The sequence below is a fragment of the Abrus precatorius genome, unplaced genomic scaffold, assembly GCF_003935025.1.
Source record: "Abrus precatorius isolate BTA unplaced genomic scaffold, Abrus_2018 Scaffold7, whole genome shotgun sequence".
Classification (NCBI taxonomy): domain Eukaryota; kingdom Viridiplantae; phylum Streptophyta; class Magnoliopsida; order Fabales; family Fabaceae; genus Abrus; species Abrus precatorius.
Window position 1 is genome coordinate 26079153 of NW_020874417.1, and position 19418 is coordinate 26098570.

Consider the following 19418-nt stretch of genomic DNA (forward strand, 5'->3'; position numbering starts at 1 on the left):
ATGCTTAGTAACGTTTCGTACAAATTTTTAGGTAAGTATAAATTGACACCAAACTATTCAAACACCACATACCATAGTTTTATAGAGACATCACAATACAAAAAAGGATGCAATATGTCCTCATTTTCAGTATCACACAACCCACGAGCTTATGAGGAAATTGTCAATCTACGTTTGGTTAACTTCTTCTGCATCAAGACTGCATTAAACAATAAACGCCAAATAAATACCAGTATCTTCTTCGATGCACTGGCCTTCCAAATCTTGCATAAGACATGCACTATACCTAGCTTCAAACCGCTGCCTGGAGTGAAGAAATAAATCTAGTGATAAGCGAATTGCACATTATATTTCTTATTATCATCACACTTCTACATCAACATGTCATTCTCATCTTCTCTCGGCCTTTTACCCTTCATAGTTTCTCACAACTGCTGTTGTAAATCCTCCTCCCATGAAAATAATTGCTTTATCTACGAAATTTTTTACACTCATTGACCCATCTCAAATCTTCTGTTATCCACCAGTCGCGCCTCTTTGTTGTCATTGCTGAAAACAATCTTATGTATAAATTTGCTAATGCAATATTTTCTACTCATTTATCTTTTCAAAAACTAAAAAAACAATCATCGTCAAGTACACGTATGACATTATAATCTATCCACCAATCAGTTTGTTTACAGACCCACATTATGTCCCTCTACCAATCTAAAGTACTATTAGTTACTTTTAAAGAAACTAACATATCAACATATGATTCATACCACACTTGTAACACATTAAAGCATAATAAGTTTAGAGATTTTAAATCTCTCCAAACTCATTTATCTAACAAGCTTTAATTGAACCATTTCACATTTTTACCTGTATTAAATAAAAAATATTAATTTATTATTGTGTTAGAAAATATAAAACAAATTAAATATTTTTTATTTAATAATTAAATAATTTGTAAAAAAAGTAAAAAATTTAAATTATTTAAAAATACAATAAATATTCTTTCAATAAAATTTTACTACTTGACTTTATCCTTTTTAAGTTAACAATTTAATTGATTTGATTTAATTTGCCCTGTTTATTAATTTGATAAAATTTAATGAATACTTGTCCTTTTCGCTGCATTCGAATTAGTACATATCACGCAGTGAGATATGAAATCTTGCAACAAAGTATGAAATAATTATGTGAGAAAATTGTTATTTTTAGGTTAAATTTAAATAGTTAAAAGTAATAAATTTTATTAAAAACTATTATTATATTTTTTACAGTGAAAAAATTATTATGAATTATACATTTTTTTAAATATTCAATTGTAAGATTAAAATTAACAAAATTCAATTTTAACTCATAACATATTTAGGCTCTTTTTTACATAGAAAAAATTTGAAAAACTAAAATATGTAGTTTTTGAAAAAATCATAAAATATGAAAAAATTAAAAAAATTATCAGTGCTAATTTTTGGTATTTTAAAAATATTTTTTTTATTTTTTGAACAATTTTCATTGACAATTTTAAATTTTTATATTTTTTATATTTTTTGAAAATGACCATTGTAAAATTTTAATTTTTAATATTTTAAAAAAAGCCGTTAACAATTTTTGAAATTTTATAATATTTTAGTTTTTCATAAACACCTACACTAAAGCAATTTTTAAACCTCATATTTCTATATTTTAATATATAATTTTTAAACTTTATATAAAAAAAAAATAAACCACATATTTCTCTCCATATTTATCTTAATAATATAAAACATTATTCTAAATTTGTAATTAAAATAAGCTGTGATGGCTGAGAATCATCTTACGTCCATGTACTATACGTCACGTATACTTAAGACAGCTGTCGTACGTGTTGACTTCACCATGAGACTTACTATTAATCAACGTTGTTATTGGTATTGAATTAAGGACGCCTACTCAATATACGTCTTTGTTAACCTTTCATGCAAATCCAACTTCCAATCCAAGTCTCTTTTTTCGCATCCTCACTTCACCAATAATATATAAACTTAACAGTTTTGTTATATGCGATTAACTATATTTATTCTTTACATAAATAATCATATTTTTATATTAATAAAGTTGTGGTTGCCAAAGATAATTTATAATTTATTTATGTGCTTATAGTTTATTGATTTGTCTAATAAATTTATAAAATTAAACAAATACAAAATAAAAAATTTATAATTTATAATTTCTGTAAGTTATTTTTTAAAAATAATTTAAAAATATTTAGTTTCTAAAAATTAATCACTAATATTTTTATTTTTATTTTTACTTTTTAAAAAGGATGCTGGGACGGCATCTTGTAAATCGTTATTGTTGAGTATCGAACGCATATTCTTATTTCTAAAGATTTTGAGTTCAGTCTTAATATATGTCTGTGTACTCTGTATACACCTGGCCTTTTGGATGCATATACGTTTGTTATTAGCAGATTTGGCCATACATATATAGACCCTTCCAGAGCTTCATAAATAAATAAATATATTTAATTCTATATAATTATTGATATTGATTTAATTTCTCTTAAATTCTTTAAATAAATCTACATATAAACCCTCCCTGGATATATTTGTTTTCGATTATCTGGATTTTATATAGTAAAAAGATACATATACTATTAGCAGAGAGTTCCATGCCTGCTAATAAAATAATATATCGTTTTATTATTAATAGACAATTTAATCGACACGCGAAAATAATATGTTTTATTATTTTTATTATAATTTTACAATGTTTGTATTTATAATTGAGTTTACCCGTTAGAGAAAATTTACGGTCCTCAGAAGAAGCTAAACAACTGACCGTTAGTACACCAACTTTCTTCAGGGTGATCACGACTCCCGTTACGTGTGCCCATCAAACTAATCTTAACTGATCAACGATCAGGATTCTTAGTTCATTTTGTGTTCCAGTAAAATATTTTTAAATTATTATACTTTATGTGTTTAAGTAATAAAAATTAATTTTAAAATATTATAAATTTTATGTTAAATAAAACCTCTTTATTATATTTAATATTTTGTATTTATTTTTTATAACTTGTCTCAGGCATATTTTTACTTTCTATTTTAAGCATATTTTATTATTGCTTTTAATTTTTTTAAAATTTTTTCATTCAGGCACAATTTTAAATTTCAGTCTGGTGATAAAAGAAAAAAAACCGCTATATTGGAGAGTTTTATTCGTTTAAAAGGATTTACTTAGTTTGATTGGAATTTAAGATCACGTTATGACACTTAGAGTTCAAGATTTAAAAATTTAATTTCGATTATGTATAGAATTTTAATAATTATAGGCGTTTGAACGATTTTTGGAAAGTGAATTGTGTCGAATTTTTTTTAATGCAATATAAGAGCTTTATTCAGTATTCGAGTATGGGTAAATAAGTTGTGTCTATAACTAGGCACTTGAATTTTAAACATAATTTATGATCAAAATATAATATTTAAGTTCTACTAATTTTTTTAATTAAATTATTTTGATTAGAATATTAAAAGTTTAAACTTAACTTATTGGTTTATTTATAATTTTTTTCTTATTTATTAATTTAGTATTTAAAAGATACTGTGGTGCTAATTTTGTAATAAAATATAACTTTGAATTCATGGAGATGACTTAAAATAAAAAACGATTTTTATTATAAAAAAACAGTCTTTTTTAATTGAGTATTTATTTAAAATATAACTTTAAAAAAGTGTGCGTGTAAAATAGACTAATTTACATTAATATAGTTATACCAACTTTTATATTATTTCTAATTTTATATTAAATTTGATTTGTGAATTTAACTATTAAATTATAAGTATATATTACTTTATTTATATGTTAAAATTAAAATTGGACTATAATAAAGTAAATGAATTTTTTTATTTTTATATGTTTTAGAAATTTATATTAAATTAGTTTTTTATACATAAATAAAATATTAATTCATTTAAATCTTTATATGATAGAAAATTTAATTTAGCAGTTAGTTTTAGAATAAAAATATTTAATAAATTAGTAAAAATGTAAAAAGAGTGTAGTTGAAACATATTTAATTTAATCTCAGTATGTGTATAACGTGTCCTTACTAGTTTTTATAAAATTTAATATTATATAAATTTTAAATTAACATAATAATTATACTAATAAATTTAAAATAATCTTAAAGACTTCATTTTACTATATTTAATTTATAAAATCAATTAATTTTGTTTCATAAGTGTAAGAGCAAGTGATGTTCCAATAATTTTAGGGTCTATCTATCTCTTAGTTGAAAAATTAACTATCACGTTTTTTTAATATAAACATATATTTTAATAAAAATATTATTTAAATTAATTTGTATTCATAATTTAATTATATCAAAAATTTAAAATTATTTTATTAAAATTAATTTTACTCAATTTTAAACGCAGTGAAAACATAATTTCACTAAATACGCAAGTACCCAAAATATAGCCAAAAATGTCAGTTTTGACAATGTTCTTACAAATTTAACAAGTATTTGAAGCATATATACATACATTTAAAAATATATATAACTTGATTTTTTAAATACTAAATTTTATTTATTTAATTATTTAATTAAAAATTCATATTGAGTATATTATATTTACAAAATTTTGTTTAGTGTAAAAGCTATTTAATACTCTATTATAATATTTACTTTAACTTATAAATTTTTTCACTGCACATGTATTATTAAATTAAAATAAAGTTTAAATTAATAATTAAAAACATAAAAAATTTTAAAATCTAATAAATTTATAAATATGAAAAATTAAAATTTTTATGATTAATAATAAATCTCTATTAAAAAGGTAAACTTTAAATTAAACTTTAAATAATGAAAAAATAAGATTAAATTAAAAATAAATACTTAATACAAAAGATTGATTCACATAGGAAGAAAGATTTTAACTCTTTATATACCCTCATTTAATAATTTTTTTTAAAAAAGTTATCATTTTAGAATTCCTACTCAGAAATCAAGTATAAGTGTTGATTAACAATTGACATTCTAATATATTAATAAAGAAAATAAATTATAATTTGTTAAATCAAATTAATATTAAATTTTAAAAAATAAATACATAATGTAAAAAATACATTTATCATGATAAAAAAAAGAAAATCTTATTTAAAAAACTATCTATCTAAATAACATAACTACATTAGTGAACTTAAACTCAAGATTAAAGATTAAGTTAAAACAATTCAACAAAAGTGGATCTACGTCTCGATGACATATTCATAATTTATATATAAAAGTAATATAATATATATATATATATAAATAAAAATAAATATTAATTATAAATTTGTATATTTATAAATATTTAATTTATTTAAAATTTGATATAACTATCATTAAGTCAATTGTTGAATTTTTATTTTAAAAAAGTTATTATACAGAATAAATTTACATGACTTATTTTCAAAGTAAGTGAAAAGTTTCCTTTTATTTTCCTCCCGGCCATTCCCATAACTTTGCACGCTTGTCTTGTTTTCCATTAGTGTCTTTTAAGTTTTACATCAAAAACTTTTTCTAAAAGGTCTTATTAGTATTTGTTATAAGAATATTACTTAAAGAATTAATAAATAAAACATTTTTATTAGAAATACCAGTGAAAATATATTAAAAATAACGATAAAGAGGCATTGACAACACCTTTTATAAAATATGTCCACTTTGATTGCTTCAGTAATGAATGTTAAATATTCGTTTGTGTTCTCATTAATTCTTTTATAATACATGTAAGATGACAAGTATTCTGAACTGTTTCTACACAGTGGTTTTCCATTTTATAGTTCAAGGATTAATTATTGTACTGTTCTTGCTACACAGTTGACAAGTGAATTGATTAAGAAATGAACAGTGCTGGTTTAAGAAGATAGCTATTTTGCTGTTACAAAGTAGATATACTGCATTAGTGTATTTGCAGGGCATTATGTAATAGTTTGAATTGTAACATCAATTAGATTTCCTTCTTATTATGGATCTTATCCTATATTCTGATAGGTACACCAACATGAATAGGGAATACCTTAATTTCATCAACGACAAATGCTGGGAGCCAACGTCATAATGCTGAAGAATCTCGTCTATGAATCATCTTTTAAACTTTTAATAAATTAATTTTGATAAACTCAATTTTAAACCGTTAAATATAATTATTGAAAAATGTAAAAAAAAAAAACAAGTTTTTCACTAAAAAACAAATAAGTGTGCACATTTTCATGTAGATAGAAAGTTGGAAAATTGAAAGATTTGGGGTGAAGGTTACTTAGCGCGAAGGTTGTCACTGAGGCTTGTTTATTTATGTTCTAGTTTTTCAATTTTAAAAATATATTTTAAAATAGTTTTAACAAATTATTTTGAGAATAAAATGAAAATAAAATTTATGTTAATAAATAAATTTTATTTTTAAAAAATATATTTAAAAATAAAAAACTAACAGGCTCTTACTATTTGTTAATCGTATCATTAAATAATAATAATAAATTATGATGGAGATTAAAATATTGAATTAAAAAAAGGAATTTAAAAAACATTAAAAAATATGTAAATAGAACGTAAAAGGAAAGTATATTTTGAACAATTAGAAAAAACACCTTTTGAAATATATTTTTTAAATACGTGATGAAAAATAAATAAAAAATAACATACAATATCACATGTGATATTAAAATAGTGTAATATATAAAATAAATATATAATATACAATATCACATGCAGTATTAATTTTTAATAACTAAAATAAAAAATAAAATTACTACGTCACATGTCATTATCTCTTTCTTTGTCAGAGTCCAAACAAACTCAACGAGGGTGTTACGGTTTATCATTTTCTTTCAATTTTTGACCTAAAATATGAAACCAAAAGTTGGAAACTGTTGACAAGGTATCCTCTGTTTTTTTCCCGCTAAATTTTATGCTTTATAGACAGTTATATTTGAATAAACTTTTAAATAAAGTTTGAAATGTTTAATATATCAATTTCTTAACAGCCACGTTAATTTTAAATTAGTCTCGTAAAAAATTAAAATATTTTTATATTTATTTTAAAAATTAAAGTGATGATATGAAACTTTAAATTCAATAGCTATTGTTTATCTTAAAAAAATTAAACGAGTTACAATGAATATGTTAATATATAAATAAATAATCGAAAGATCCATTCTTTATATTTTTAAATATTTAAAGTAAAAAACAATTTGATTGCTTCACAATTTAAACGTGACTGAGCGACGACAGTACAATGGCTTATTATTCAAATACAATGAAAATTATTACAATTTATTTGACTTAGTAAAATAATTATGAAAATGCAAATGCCACAACTTACATGTGCTCGTTCTTTAAGTTTACGTTTGAGTGTTTTTCACAGAATAGATGGCATTTTAATTTCCATGTCGGTGTAACTAACATTCCTATGTCCCGAGTAGAAAGACTAACCTACTTCCAAGGAAAAGAAAGCAATGTTCTAGATAGCTAGTTACATTTTCTTTTTACCGGAACAAGCGTTTTACTTTATCTGTCGATTATTCTAATGGATGCTGAATAACAATGATTTGCAAAACACTCCCTAACTACTAGATTTAGTAGATCGAATAACAAGTATAAGGTACAACAGTACAGAAAGGCTGATGGAAAAAAACTCACACGCAAACATAGAGTGAATGAAAAGAGAGATTAAAACTATTTTTATATATATAGTGGATACGAGTTTTGTATTTGTAGGATCAAAGCCTATTTCATAACATAAACTAATTATTTTTGAATTACAACTTTACGGGACACTTCATTTAATTCAAAATTTGTAATATATGCAATATTTAACATTGTTCTCAACTTATTAAATCTCTTCATTTTTAAAGGCTAAGTAACTTCAATAAATTGGTTTATTATATTGCAATACATCAATTGAAACTTTTTCTTATACCTAATCTTTTAAGAAATGGAAGTAAATTTCTATGTGCCTACTACTTCTACGTACTATTGGGCTCTAATCAGTTTATAATAGATCTATGGTAAATATTCAATTTTATAGGTATTTCCTCCTTCACTTGAATCTCTTTTAACAACAATATATGTCATAATGTTTTACAAGTTGTATAGGAAGCATTAATTAATATATTTAGCTTTACATAAGACAATTTTATAGCTAGTTGTTTCTCTAAATACTATAAATTAGTGTCTTTTCAACCAGAGCACATATTTTGAAGTAATTTTTTTTGTTAATTTTGTTTATACACCAATCAAAGTATGAATACGCAACTAGCATCTCTACTTTGGTTTGATCCAAAGTTTGTATTATTTGGACGCAATAGACTTCGATTTGTAATTTCAAAATTTGTATTGTTTAGAAGCAATAAACCAAAGTTTGTAATGTCTTTGATGTATCTCAAATTCTTCATTGTTGTTACAAAATGAGATATCTCGAGATATTGCATAAGTCTACTTATCAATCGAGCATCATAGAGATGTCAACTCTGAAGCAACATAAATACCTTAAGCAATCAACAATCTATTTATATAGAGTGATGTTGACAAATTTTTCCCTTCATTTTTTGCAAGTTTCAAATTAATCACCATTGGTGGTGCTATAAGATTACAGTCCTACATGTTAAACCTCTTCAACATATTTGTAGTATACTTCTTCTAGTGCAACAAAAATCCTCTGTTGATATACATAAACTCCATTCCTAGAAAGTATGTTAGGATTCCTAAGTTGACATCTCAAACTCATACTTCATTTTTACCTAGAAATCAATAATTAGCCTTTCACTACCTCATGTTACTAAGAAATCGTCAATATACAAGCACATAATCATAATAACATGGTTAATGACCTTCGAGTACACTTCGTACTCTACAGTGCATTTTCTAAAATTCTACTGAATCAGAAATCCATCAATTCACTTATTTCAAGCATGTGATGTTTACTTCAGACCATACAATAGTTTATTGAGTCTGTACACCTTGCTTTCACTGCCTTGTATCTCAAGTCTTAGTGGTTGAGTCTATTTGGTGGGCAAGTGTATCCATCAAGAAGTAATAAAAGATTCTTAAATTAAGTTATCAAAATATCGTTTTATAAGGATTGCTTTTCAATTACTAACAATTTTCTAATTCAATTGTTTGGGCTTCAAAGTTATGAGATTAATTAAAATAAGAATTTATAAATTCAATTATGAAATTGAGAACGAAGAACACAATACACGTCTTGGTTGAACTTATTGGAGAAGAACATATGGCATGTGAGTTTTTTCATTCAATCTTTTATGTTATTCATCCGTTTAACTCTAAATTTGATTTTTTTGTAATTACCAATCATTCATACAATTACTATTAATACTCAATAGTCATGTAATATTAATATTATTTTTTCTAAACTAACATCTCAAATGATAATGTAAGATATTAATTTAAGAAAGCTTAAAGCATCTATAAACTTTTTAATTTAATAACGATTGGAAAAGAAAGATTGGTTTGGTCCGCTTAATCATTTGTCTCTTTTTATCCTATAAATCTATTAACTAACCGAGGTACGATAACATGACGATATAATTAATTAGGATTTAGAAAGAAGCACAATAGGATAAAATCTAATCATGGAACATAAATCAAATTTAGATTCAAATATCAAAACCCTTATAAATTCATGAATAATAGTTCATAACCCTAACTATAGACTTAGTTACTCATGTTAAAGGAAAAAACTAAAACAATCAAAGACAAAGTCATAATAAAAAAAAATAGCAAACTAGAGTGTGAGATGAGTTCCCGGTCTTCAAGTACGACCGCTTAAAGCTCTAAGTCTCGCCAAAAGCATGCCAAAGATTCCATGCAAGAGAAACGAAATGAGAGGTGCATCAAAGAGCAAAAGACAAGATGTAAAATAGTATCCAACAAGATGCCTAAGGTCTCTCTTTTATAGAATTTGAAAATCATAAAAGCTCTTCATAATTGAACTTTTCATAGATAAGCACGACCATGCAAGGCCTTAAGCACAACCGTGTATGGCTCGAAGCTCCCTGTGCTTGTTGAAAGGGTCTGAGCGTGTTGACTACTGCGAAACTCTGATCTTCCATCAATTTGGCCTAAAACGCATTCAAAATCTACTTGTTTCCTCTTCATACTAAACTACACAATTAACATATAAATTAGTGTAAAATTCAAATAAAATAAAGATCAAACATGAATATATGGGTTATAAAAGATAGCCTAAATACAAACTTATTAGAGACATAAACTTTTCTTCAAATGGTCCATTAAGGAATGCAAACTTTACATCTATCTAATGTAATGACTAACCTTTCAAACTGGCAAGTGTTACCATTGTTCTTATGGTCTCTATATGAATCACAAAAGAAAACACATCACCATAGTTCAACCCTTCCTATTGTGAGAACTCTTTTACTATAAGTCTAACTTTGTACTTTGCACTAGACACATTTAACTTTATTTTGGTTTTATAGCTTAGAAAGATCAATTCTCAAGTTTGATTCTTTTCAATTGCACTTAACTCTTCTTGCATTGCATCTACTCACCTTGGTTCTAATATAACATGTTCAAAACCAACAAGTTTCCTATCTATATACAATGCTAAGTGAACCAAGTCTACTTAAACTATAATAGCACTATCGAGAAACAAATCATACTTGTTGAGTCTGTTTGATGGTAGTTTGTTCCTAAAAAATCTATTAGGAATGGTTTACATATTTTCCTTCTCATGGTTTGTAAAGGGCACAAGTACACTTCACCATTATCTTGAGCTTGTGAATCTCATCTCTATATTGCATTCGCATCCACTACAACATCTTTATTGATTATCAATTTGTTAACATTTGGATCAAACAATGATAAGTTTGTATTTTGACACACTTTTTCAGTATGTTCATGTGCACTTATTGTTGATTTGGATGGATTTTAACACTAATTACCCTATTAGTTCTTTTAGATGAACATGTGTGAAGATTCAAAGGACTAAGATATTTTAGGCACAATTTCAAAGAAATTAGGCCAATTAAAGATAAAACACGCCTAGTTCTCAATTGTCACCACGCTCATGCTTTGTCATTATGCACAGCCGTGTTGCGAATATGCACGCCAATGTTTCAAGTAAAAGCATGGTCGTGCATTCATTTGACACAGTCGTGCTCATCTGCGTGAACCACACTTTCAACAGAATTTAGGATTCACTTAAGTTCTTACATTGACTACCTCATCTATTTCGCACAAGATCTGTGGCACATTCCTAGTAGGACTTAGAGCTTTAAATGACCAGACTTAAAGAATGGAAACTCCCTTCTAGTTTGCTTTTCACCTTTGTTTAATGCTTTGTTTACAATTATTTTAGTTATCTTTTTCAGTATGAGTAGCTAAATTTGTATCTAGGGCTATGAGAATCCTTACTGATGATTAAATCTAAGTTTGATTTTTGTTTGTGATTAGTATTTATCCTATTGTGCTTGATTGTGTGTTATGAATTGGCCACTCTAACACAACTTTAAGTAATTACATCGTTAGATGACTGTACCACGATTAGTTAATGGATCTGTAAGATAAAATGAAATAAAGGATTAGATAGACCAAATCAATCTTTCTCTTTCAGTCGTTATTAAATTAACAAATTTATAGGTTCTTTATGCTTTCTTTAATTGATGTTTTATATGAAAATTAAGGATATTAATTTATAGAAAATAATATTAATATTGCATGACCATTGGGTATTAATAGTAATTGTATGAATGATTGATAATCACAAGGAAACAGAATTTAGAGCTAATTAGAAAAAGAACATAAAGGATTGAATGAGTAAACCTCTATGCCCTAGGTTCCTCTTCTATAATTTCTACTAAAGTGCGTGCTATGATACTTGCTTTGAAATTTGGTGTTAATTGTTTTAAATTTTAAATTTTGATATTTGATTTTGCATATGTTAAGTTCAAACAATTAGATAAATAAATTCTTAGTAATTGGAGATCAATTCTTGTGGGACGATAATTTTAAAAATTTATTTTAGAATCTTATATTATTTTTTGATAGGTACACTTATCCTCTGAATAAACAACTTGTAGTCTTTTGTTAAATGATAACTAACTAGCACTAACTTCTCACTTTTGTCATCTAGATTCTTCCTTTTTTCATTAGGAATATGTCTATAACATAAAGAGCCAAAGACTCTCAAGTGTTTCACACTAGGCCTCTTTTTGGACCAAGCCTATTGAGGTGTAACTAGGTAAAGTCTTTTAGTTTGACATGTGTTAATGATATATATTGCTATAGCAATTTCTCCACCCTTAATAGTTGTAAGGCATTCATTCACTTTATAAGATACTGCTTGCCATATTTAGCATTGTCCCATTTCTTATTTATACAATTCCATTGTTTTGACGTATATAGGGCATTGTTACCTCATGCATAATGTTTTCTTTTTTCACAAAAGCCTTAAAGTCTGTGATAATATACTTTTTACTACCTTATGTTCTTATATTCTTAATAGACTTATTATATTATTTTTCAACTACCTCTCTATACTTATCTCTTGATGAAGTATACTCACATCTTCTTAAGACACAAAGTAGCTATTAACTCCATTTGATGATACCTTTAATATATCACAAACATCTAAGTAAATAATGTCTAAAGACTAAGTAATTCTTATAAGTAGTCAAACCTTGAAAGAATCTATTGACTAATTACTCACCATGAAATTCTCACAAATATGGTATGTAGGTCTAACTGGTAGTAAATTTTACATTATTTGTCTCTTTACCAATTAACATATATTTTTAAAATTCAAATGATCAAGTTTATGATGCCATAATCAACTTGTATAAGACATAACAGTAGAAAAACATATAGCCTCATACACTTGTATGTTAATCTAAAGGTCCTATTTCTAGATAAAGGAGCCTTCAAGATCAACACCCCTTCTGTATTATATACCTCCATTCAATACTCTATTAGGCTCATTGCAAAAAAAAGTTTCTAACAACCATCCAGCACTTAATAGATTGTGCTTCATAGAAAGAACTTATAACATATCCATAATATATGTAGACTTACCATCCTTATGTTTAACAAAAAATTTTCCTTTCATTTAGCCATAATAGTATTATTATTTACAAAATAGACTCTACTCCTAGTCTGTTCATCCAACTCCACTACCATCCTTATTGTCATATATGGTTGGAACAACTTATGTGCAAGTACCAACGTAGACTGCAACTTTTAGGCTTGATAGTGGTCACCATCAACATCACTTTATTTGCATCATATCCTTCTTCATGAGCCACATTGGCTCCTTCATTCTTCCTTCTAAAAGACCTTTTGCAATTAAAACACAATAATTGGCTTTTATTAGTCATCTTGCTACTTCCTTCCCATTATACTGTCCTTTTTTCTTAAAGCGCTCTCACCTTAGTGATAATAAAACTTTATGATGTCTTGAACAAAGTCACGTTTCTTAAAATTACAACCATCATTATGTGCTTCTTTAGAAGCTATTCCTTTTTATTATTCTTTTTTCTCTCCATCAACCTTTTTTATTTGTATGAACAAGTAGTACATGATCATAATGAGTTCTTGTTGATTCTCTCGCCTTTAGCTTTTAATCATAGGCCTCTAAAGATCCCTGTAACTTTTCCACCTTCATCTCTGCAAGATTCTTGGACTCCTTTATTGTTACTGCAATATTATCAAATCTTGCCCTCAAAGTTCTTAAAACCTTCTACATGATAGTTTTACTAGACAATTCCTCTCTAGAAGATTTCATGAGGTTTGTGAAAGACAACAATCTTGTAAAGTAATATGTAACACTTTCTTAGGTCTCTATGTGTAGTAACTCATATTGTCTCCTCAAAGTATGAAGTATAACTTCCTTCAACCTTTTAACTCTTACATAACTTTTCTTCCAAATATCCTAAGCATCTTTCATTGTGGTTGCTTTCATAATTTTTTCAAAATTCACCTCAACATACTAATGAAGATAATACGGAGGCTTGTAATATTTTTTGTAGGCCTCTTAATAAGAGTCCATTACACTTTTATAAGATTTTCTTTTTTGTTAGCCATTACGTACCACTTTCATCATCTTTTGAAAGCCAAAAATTGCTTTCTCTTGACTCACCATCTCTCGTAGTTGTCAAGATTCTTACTACCAAAAATGAGAAAAATACCAAGAAAGTTTCTATTGGAACTCACATTTAAGATCTTCAAACCCTTGATATTAATTTGTTGGAGAGAATTGATAAGTTTGTATTTTGGCATGCTTTTATAGCCTATATATTATTTGTGACCATTATTTTATCATATTTTTACACTAATTTCTATGATTATTATAGAGATTAATATGAGAATGCCATAATTGAATTTCTAGTGCATTTTGGACCAAATTTATTGAAAATAGAGTTTCGTAACAGTGAGCACACCTATTTCTTTGCAGCCAACATAAGGGTGCTTCGAGAACATACACGACCATGCTCACCTGCAAGAAGTCCAACTATCAAGAAGTTTTAGGATTTTTAAACCCTATTAAAAGAGACTTTAGGGGCAGTGATTGGAGACCTTGTTTTTATACTTCACACATCTCACTTTTTATTTAGTTTCCATCCCATCCATTCCACGCCTTTCACATTCTCAACCTTGATATTAGTTAGTCGCTGATGACTATTGGAGCTTCGAGAGCACATCAAATCAAGAGTTCTCCTTGTCTTTTGAGAGATCAAATTAGAGATGAGAGCACATTTTCAAAGGTTGAGTCTCAATTGGAACAAATTACTCATTTTTTTTAATTGGCCTATTTGCATGCATTTAGTTTTTCCAAACATTGATAACAATGTTTTGCTTTAAGTATGAGGGAGTTCTCAGTAATATGATTGTTATTGCATATTCTTAAGTAAGTACCTGTGCCATTTTTCATGAAAATTTGAAACTTTTTCCCTTAAAGAACTCAATTTTCTTAGATAAAAGAGCATGTTGAGTGATTATATTAGAGTAAGATTTTCAGTTGAAAACTAATAATTAGCCTAGTTATTTACTTTTCTTATTTATATTAAACTTTAATCCACAAATGTGAGTTTTAAGCTTTAAAACGTATTTTTAACCTAATTTAATTAATTGTACCCATTTTCTCATTGTTTTGTGTGATTATCTCCTTAGAATTTGTGCTCTAAAACTTGACATGTAACCAACTTGAGGCTATTCTCTTTTATTACATGTTTTAATATAATTGAGATATAATAGAATTTTTATTTTTATCTTTCACCATATTTGAGATACAACTAGTTGCCCACTTTGAACTTTATTGATTTTTCTTAATTACTTGCATTGAAATTATGAAATACTTTGATGACCTTGAAGTTATGAATAAAGCATTGAGTTGTTGAATTGTTTGACAAAATCTTCTCTATATCTCTTATGTTTGAAAAGAAAGAAAATATGTGCAAATATAAAAAAAATGAAAAATAGCAACAAAAAAAAAGTTACAAATGAATGAAAGGAAGGAGGAGTAAAAAATTGATGAAATGCTAAATACAAAAATTATTCCAAGAGCTTAATTTATAAACTTAAGGGATATTTGTAATGTTTTTAACTTATTACTCCTTTGCATATGTAACATCCTTAATTTCTTCATTCAAAATGAATAAATTGATAATGAATGAATAATAAAATAAATAAATAAAAATTATTTTATTCTTATTCACGGACTTGGGAATTGTACATAAACAAAACTACACTTTGTTCTCATGAAAGTTTCATAGAATTCTAAAACATTTAAGATTTTCCAAGGGAATGATCTAAAACTTTAAAGGTAATAAATAAAATTTAGGTTTGTATCTAGCAACTTATTTGGTTTATATTGAAAATGTACAAATTTAGAATTTTCACTAAGAACATTTTCTAAATTCTAAAAATTTGACATTTAAAATCATTGCCAAATTTACTCATCACGAAATACAGTTAAGATAAAATAATACAATTTTTCAAATGGTCCTAATTTCTACAGAGCAGTCTTCCTTCCAATACCCTTGAATTATAATCCTATGATAGACCCAACACCTTTATCTCTTCACTTTCATCACATTAAAATATTAGTAATGGTGAGTATCTCCCGCCTTACTAAATCTCTTGTTAACATAAGCAAGATAATTACATGTTTATATATATGTATATATATATATATATATATATATATATATATAATGCTAGAAGTATTATTTAACATAGATTTGTATTAGCCATAACATTCAAATCATCACAATTGCCATCATAAAGAAGCACATAGGACAAACAATCAATCATATTCACCACTTCAGATCATGCATCTTTTTACATGTATTATACCACGTTAATCAATATGTCACAACACATGTGTCCTAATAGCACCCGTCGATGTATTACAATACATATATCATAACAACATCAACCGAATGTTATAATGTATATATTATAACTGTACAATTTCTATACCACCTCATACACATCACACTTTCACATTTATTTCAATTTCATATTCAATGCCTATGGGATCTCTTGAGAACTTCACAGTTTAGATAACCATCAATTAGTCGCAGCAACACAGATATACGTGTGCCGACCTAACTCCTTCTAACAAAGGTATAATCAGAAGTCTCATAAGAAAATGAGAGTGTGGCCTGTGAATGCTTTTACTTTCAACAATTCATTGTGCACTTATTCACATTTAGCATTCTCCACCCTCATTTCTCCAAGATTTTCCAAATCTTCTCCGGACTCTATACTCCAAGTGTATCTTTGTAGCTATCTAAACTCACTACAACATTTCTCAATCTTTTCCACACCCTTTTATAAGGCAACATGTCATAATACATGAGTGTTGACCAAATAACTTGGTGTATTACAATACATATATTATGAGTACACCCTTTGGGTTGCACCACAATACCTATATTGCAATCACATTCATTCATCTATCCTGACTCCTATATTATAATCACTTTTTCTAGCATTCCATCCAATTCACTCACACGTGTGCTCACTGCATGTAGTCACGCTCACTGTGACACTGTGATCACATAACACAGAAAATCCTTTCTTTATTTAAGAACAGTCAAACACTTGCATCAAATTATAGGTTCACTCATTTGGCATGCTTCAACTATTAAGCAACATATATAATAATTATATCATTCAACAAACACTCAACACAAAAAATCATCAAACAGTTCATACACCACACAGATCAATATAATGTGTCGAAGGTCAGACACCTTCAGACTCAGCCCAATCACACAAGTTAACTTACACATTTTCTTGATAATAATAAAGTCGTCTATCCTAAGGTTTAGCATAATCCCTTATTCCAACAACATAAAATAACATATCCCAACTACTCCTAACAACATTTACTTAGTAGAATCATAATGTTTCTCAAAGACAGTTTTATTTAGAGCCTTATTACAAGTTACCTTTAGATAGTTATCAAAATAGTTAAGGGTTTCCCATTTTAAACTACCCAAAAGAGAGATTAAGGTTTGAGATTAACTCCCTTACCTTAGAAGAAGACCCACCTCGAAATCAATAGTAGAAATACCTCTCACACGGATTCTTGCCCTCCCAACATTCTAAACATGATTCTAATCTTCAATCTAAGGCACAAACAGCTTAAGAGGCGATTTAATTGGTGAAAAAGGCTAGAGATTGAGAGAACTGACAAAAGAGAAGAGAGGAAAGTGAGATGAATTTTCCCTAACCCTAAACTCTTTAAATACACAAGGTGTCACGACCTTCTCGCTACAACGACACCCTCTCTTACTATAGCAAAAATTTCAGAGGAAACTGCACTGTGGTTTCTATAGAATCTCACTTCAGCGAGACCTTCTTGCTACAGCGAGGGACCTCTTGCTACAACGAAAAAGCCACAGTCTCACTTCCATCTCCCAGGGCCTTCTCGCTATAGCGAGAACACTCTAGAAATACCCATTTAACCTGTTTTCAACCAGTTCAGCACATCTAATCACAATCAACATCCATATTCATCTCACGTATACACATATACCCACATCATGCATTCACACCACCATCTAATACACATCATCATCACATACTTAAACATACAAACACATGAAAATTCTCATATATATATATATATATATATATATATAGTAATTAAAATATTATTACAAAATATGGGGCATTACAACATATCCCTTCCCTTCATTTATCTTAACCTTAAAAAAGCCTTCTGATTTTTATGTGCATTCAATTGATTTGGTGGAGAGTTAATTTTTGATAAAGTTTATGATAGTACACTTTTCTTTGAAGGAACTAAATAATATCTCCTTTTGTCCCTAGACACTTAAAGAGAGAGAGAGAGAGGAAAGTAGAGTGCCCTAATTTGATGTTTGAGTGAAAATTTAGAGAATATAAGTTTCTAATTGGGAAACATTTTGATCACTTATGCTTAATGATATTGCTCTTCATGTTCGTCTTATCTCATTTATCTCAGGTTCCTTGTTGTGGCAATATGTTTCAAGTTATTATGTACTATTTTAGCTAGAACTTTACGTGACAGCAAACAAATCATAAGTATGAGAAAGTTGATAAGTTTGTATTTTGATATATTTTTATAGCATATATATTTATTTATGACCATTATTTTATCAGGTTTTTATAGTAATTTCTATGATTATTATGCAGATTAATATAAGAAGACCATAATTGGGTTTCTGGTGAGTTTTTGGCCCAAATTAATTAAAAAATAGAGTTTCACAGCAACGAGCACGCCCATTCCCTTGCAACTAGCATGAGCGTGCTTCGAGAATATGCACGAATGTGCTCACCTGCAAGAAGCCCAACTATCAAGAATTTTAGGGTTTTTAAACCTTATTAAAAGAAACCTTGGGGACAACGATTGGAGACCTTATTTTTAAACTTTACACATCTTATTTTTTATTTGGTTTCTATTCCATTCCTTCCATGTCTTTCACACACCTCTTTCACATTCCCAACCTTGGTATTTGTAACGCCTTAAATTTAATTTTCAAGTAATAATTTTGCAAAATGTGAGTAATAAAATTTTTATTTAAATAAAAGATCCTATCACAGAGTTTCATAAGACAGTTCAAACCACTAAGGATTATAAATCTATATCAAAGACTGCTACAAGACTAATTCAATTACATCATAATTTCAAAAATACAATCTAAGTCCTATAGCAGTTCATCCTTTCTTTAATAAGTCCGGTGCTCATCGTCTTAGTCACCTGAAAAATAAATATAAGGGTGAATCCTCTACACTATCCCATGGACATGCATAACATAAAGAATCACCTTGCATATCTATAGGTGTGCTAGTATATTTTACTCAGGTCTAGGTAATCACAAGTAACATTGCAAACATTTCATTTCAGTTCAAAATCGATGCACTTAAG